The sequence below is a fragment of the Pelobates fuscus genome, chromosome 10, assembly GCF_036172605.1.
Source record: "Pelobates fuscus isolate aPelFus1 chromosome 10, aPelFus1.pri, whole genome shotgun sequence".
Taxonomy (NCBI): Eukaryota; Metazoa; Chordata; class Amphibia; order Anura; family Pelobatidae; genus Pelobates; species Pelobates fuscus.
In genome coordinates, this window is record NC_086326.1 from 37617741 (window position 1) to 37623397 (window position 5657).

Below are 5657 nucleotides of genomic sequence, written 5' to 3' on the forward strand. Positions count from 1 at the left end.
GGAAGGTCGGCTCCTGTCATGCCGGATTCTAGGTCCGCCCATCTACGGTCGCCCGGTGTCGAGTGCCACATGGCCACCTGAGCCATTTGGGCCGCCAGGTAGTAATTATAGAGATGGGGCAATCCCAGTCCCCCTCCATCCTTGGGTCTGTATAATATGTTGCGGGCCACTCTATGTCGTTTGTGTTGCCAGATAAAGTCCCCAATTGTCCTCTGCAGGGGGGCCAGATCCGATTTAGTGACGGGGCAGGGGAGGGCTTGAAAGAGGAAGAGGAGTCTGGGGAGGACGTTCATTTTTATCGTGTGGACCCTCCCTATCCAGGATATAGGCTTATCTGTCCACCTGTCGAGGTCGGCACTAAGGGTCCTAAGAAGGGGGGTGTAGTTCGCCCCGTAAAGTTTTTTGGGGTCAGCAGTCAGTTGTATCCCTAGATATTTTATGGCGTTTTGTGCTATAGGTATGTGGTGACGGTTCCTCATGTGTGTTGTGTCGCTTGCGGTCATGGCTATCGGGAGAGCAGCGGATTTGGACAGATTGACCTTATAGCCTGAAAGGGCGCCGTATTCTGTTAGTTCTTTGTCTAATGCCGTCATTGAATAACTTGGGTTTGTATGGGTGAGAAGGACGTCGTCTGCGTATCCCGATACTTTGTAGGTTTGGTCTCCCACTGTGATTCCCTCTATGGAGCTGTTTGATCTGATAGCTTGTAGTAGGGGTTCTAATGTGAGCACGAACAAGAGAGGTGACAGAGGGCAACCTTGGCGTGTGCCATTATGTAGGGTGATGGGGGTTGTTGTGGCGCCCGGGATCCGTATGAAAGCCTTGACGTCGGTGTACATGGCTTGGATTGTTTGGATGTACGTCTCAGGGAATCGGAGATGTCGTAGGAGTTCAAACAGGTATAGCCACTTTACTCTATCGAACGCCTTTTCAGCGTCAAGAGAGAGGATGAGCGTTGGGGTTTGTGAAGTCGTTTGTGTCCAAATTAGGTCTATGTTTCGTCTGGTGTTTTCGAATAGCTGTCGTTCGGGGATAAATCCCACTTGGTCTGCGTGGACTAGGTTATGTAGGTGTGGGGAGAGTCTGTCTGCTAAAATCTTGGCCAGTAGTTTTACATCGTGGTTGATCAGAGATATGGGTCTGTAGTGTTCTGGATAGGTCGTGTCTTTTCCGGGTTTTGGTATTAGTACTATGTGGGCCGTGGACATGTCCGGGTCGGGATTTCCGCCCTGCATCAGGTGGTTAAACCACTGTAACAGGTGGGGTGTCAGTTCTTCTCTATATGTCTTATAGTAGCTGCCCTCATATCCGTCCGGGCCCGGGGCTTTACGACCCTTAAGGCGTGATATGGCTTTGTCGATTTCGTCTGCCGTGAATTCTTCCCCTATGGATTCTATTGCTGAGGGGGTCAGTTTTGGAAGGTCTAGTTTGCTAAGGTGTTGTCTGATCTCATCCCGCATGTGTGGTGTTTTGTCTGTCGCCGTGGGTGTGTGGTTATATAAGGTTTTGTAGAACTCGGTAAATATCTGTGCTATGTCTGCAGGTGCTGTCTTAATTTGACCTGTGCGGTCCCTCATTGTCGTGATGTGTGTTTGTTTTGGTCGTGGGCGGAGTGTGCGTGCTAATAGCGTGTGCATTTTGTTGGCCTGTTCAAAGAATGTTCTCTTAGACCATGTCATCGCCTTTGCTACATCGTCTAGGAGGGTCTCTTTGATGTGGCGTCGGGTCGTTAATAGGGCTGTGAGCCCTTCGGGGGTCGGGTTAGATTTATGTCTCTGTTCTTGAATGTGGAGGTCACGCAGGAGGGATTTCAGGTGTCGTGTTTTTTGTTTCTTTTTTCTGGTAGCTTCTCTAATGAGGGCTCCTCTAATGACCGCTTTATGAGCGGCCCATATGGTGGTGGGTGTTAGGTCCTGAGTGGTGTTTAATTGAAAATATTCTACTATCTCCTTGCGTATAGTTTCTTTGATAATTGGGTCCTGTAGTAGGGAGGTATTTAGTTTCCAGTTCCATTGGGTTGCTGTGCAAAGGTTGCCTAATTCTATGCTTATGTCTGCATGGTCGAACCATGTAATAGATCCTACTGTGGATTTTATGGTCCTTTGGATAGCTTGGTCGTTAACTAGGAAATAGTCAATGCGGGAATATGAGTCATGAGGAGTGGAGTAGAATGTGTAATCGACCTCCCCGGGGTGGTGGGCCCTCCACACATCTATGAGTCCGTTGTGCCAATGAAGTCAGATACCAGTTTGTCTTGTCTCCCTCTGCCGTGTGAGCGTGGGTAACCCCTTATGCTTCCCCTATCTATGGCTGGGCACGGAGCTGCATTAAAGTCGCCTCCCATTATAATCATGCCGTGTTGTAGGGCCTTCAGTTTGTCTGCCATTTGATCCCAGAAATCCCTGGTTGGTTCGTTAGGTGCGTAGATATTTATGAGGTGAATGGTGTGTGCGTATAACGTCCCGGAGAGTATGATGTATCGTCCGTCTTTGTCCGCGTTGACCCCTGTGACCCTAAGTGGGCAGCGTTTGTGTATCAATATAGCTACTCCGTTGCGTTTGGAGTGTGCTCTGGCTTCATAACCTGTACTGTAAGTGTGGTCTCTAAGGGATATTCCCAGAGTCTTAGGTAGATGGGTTTCTTGTAGAAATGCTATGTCTGGGCCTAGTCTTTTAAGTTCTCTGTATAGAAGCCTGCGCTTTTTAGGGGCGTTCAACCCTCTGACATTTAGGGAGTTTATGAGGGTGGACATTGTGGTGTATGGGGTGAGTGCGTGTAAGCTGACTTACGGGTGTGGTCATCTTGATGATTCCCAGGTGTTGCTTTTGGGATGTCTCTGATCCCTGTTGTTATGATCGCATCGGTTGGGACGCTCCGGCCACCATGAGGAGGGGAAGAGGGGGGGAGGAGAAAAAAGAGGTCATTAGTTTGATCACATTCACATTTACATAAACAGGTAAAACTTGTATAACTTAAAATAAATATAAACTGTCTGGTCTTATCTCTTGCCAGACTTGTGTGGTGCGTCTGCATCAGTGCTGCTAGCCCATTAAGTTTGGGTTTAGCGCACGGATGCATGGTCCCGAACTTGTACTAACTAGTCCTTTTAGGCCCTATGGAATATGCGTGAGCACGCCTGCGAGGTTGTCGTTCTGCCCCGGTAATCTGGACCGACCATGTGTCTCTTAGGGGAATTCGACCTTGTCAGTCCTACGAGAGTTTGGGGGCTGATCCTTCGGGCTTCCCCATGCCCCGGGGTCGCCCCACAACTGGAGGTGTAGAAGTGTCATCTCTGCCCTATAGTGCGTGCGTCAGTATTCCGTACCGCTGTATGTTATCGATCGGGGCAGGTCGTGGAGCAGTCCCTCTGTATCCTTAGAGCCCGTCCCGGTCCCCCCACCCAAAGCTATCTGAAATCTATTGCCCTAGTGGCGTTTTGCTTTCTCAGGTTGGCATCGGAGCTTTTTTTCTTTTTTTTTTCCCTTTTTTTTTTTTTTTTTTTTTGTTATTTTTTGTCCTTTTTTTTTGTTTTTTAAATTATCGTGCCCCCTGATTGAGTTATCTACCCCCTTTTTTGTTGTCACAGTTGCTTGCAAGTATTTACATGCTGGTAGATATACACATTCTTTCCCCCCCTTTTTTTCTTTTTACGTTTAAATTTATTGTCGCAGGGTTGAGCGTTCTTTTGCTTATTTTCTATATAATTTTTTATTTTTATTTTTTATTATTTTTTTATTTTATTATTTTTTTTTATATATATTTTTTTTTTTTTTTGATTGTTTTTTATTTTATTTCTTTAAATTTTGTCCCTAATTTTCTCTTATTCCCTTTATTTTTCCCGGTTAACCCGTGCCTCACTCTAGATGCAACTGGAGGGGGGGGGGGGGGGGGTTGTGGGGATCTGTACTTGCCCGTAGAGCCCCAGAATATCTTTCCCATCTGGGGATGTGAGTCTATGCGAGGTGGTTGTTGGAGGGGAAATAAAATGTTCGATAAGGCTGTATTACTGGTCGTGTCTTTACTCCCCGGCTGTGTACCATTCTCTGGGTAGCAGCTGGAGGTCCTCCGGGATTGCGGTCCGCCATTGCAGGTTCAGCGGGGTGTGGATGTCCAGCGCTCGGAGGAAGGCCGCCGCGTCCCCATCCGGTGTTAGTATCATCGGTCTGCCGTTCTTGAATGCCATGAGCTTGAAAGGGTGTCCCCAGGCATATTTAATGTTGTGGTTTCTGAGGATGTCAGTGATCGGCCGCCATTCCCTGCGCCTCTGGAGGGTCGCAGGGGCCAGGTCTTGGAACAGGAGGATGGTAGCCCCTTTGTAGGTGATGGGGCCCTCTCTGCTGTTTTTCATTATGGCTTCTTTCGTTTGAAAGTGCTGGAAGCGCATGATGATATCCCTCGGCTGTTTTGTGTCTGCTCTTCGTGTGCCAAGGGCTCTGTGCACCCGATCAAGGTGCCACTGGTTTTCTGGGATGTCTGGTGCGAGGGGCTGCAAGATCGCCATTACTGTGGCCAATAGGCTTCCCTCACCTTCCTTTTCTGGTAGGCCTCTCAGCCTGATGTTATTTCGGCGGGAGCGGTTGGCTAAGTCCTCAAGGGCAGTTTCTGCTGCCAGCAGCCGCGTGGCTAGGTTGTTCACATGGCTGGTTACCTCATTGTGAGCTTTAACGGTTGTCTCCTGTCTTTGTTCCAAGATGGTCGTGCGGTGTCCCAGTGCCGCGATCTCAGCTTTGACTTCCGCTGTGGATCTGCTAATCTCACCTGCCAGGTATGTTTTTACTTCCATCAGCTTGGCCAGTATCATGGATGTTTCCCCTTGTGGTGAGTTAGGGCTTTGGGGAGACTCCGGGCGCACCGGCGTCGACGAGATCTTGGGGCTGTGACGGCCGCCATCTTGACGGTCCGGCTGGGTCGCGCGGGTCACCGCGAACATGTCTGCAACAGATGTTCCCGCTTCCAACGGCTTCTTATTGGGCTTTCGCTGGATTCTTCTATCCATGCTGCTGCACAGGGTGAGTTTTGGGGTGGTATATTGCTCGTTTGTGGGCTATTGTGTGCTGCAGGGCCTAAATTCGGCGGGAGTTCAGCTCACTTGCGTCCGCTCAGCATCGCGGTCAGGCCACCTGGCGATACTTTTATAACCCTTTCCAGATTTATGCAAGTCAACAATTCTTAATCGTAGGTCTTCTGAGAGCTCATTTGTGCGAGGCATCATTCACATCAGGCAATGCTTCTTGTGAAAAGCAAACCCAGAACTGGTGTGTGTTTTATATAGGGCAGCTGTAACCAACACCTCCAATCTCATCTCATTGATTGGACTCCAGTTGGCTGACATCTCACTCCAATTAGCTCTTAGAGATGTCATTAGTCTAGAGGTTCACATACTTTTTCCACCTGCACTGTGAATGTTTACATGGTGTGTTCAATAAAAACATGGCAACATTTCATTCTTTGTGTTTTATTAGTTTAGGCATACTGTGATTGTCTATTGTTGTGACTTAGTTGATGATTAGATCACATTTTATGACCAATTTGTGCAGAAATCCATATCATTCAAAGGGGTTCACATACTTTTTCTTGCAACTGTGTATATACATATTATTAATATCCCCACCTGCTATTAGTGGGTGGGTGGCTGGTGTTACTATAGGTCCCTCCCT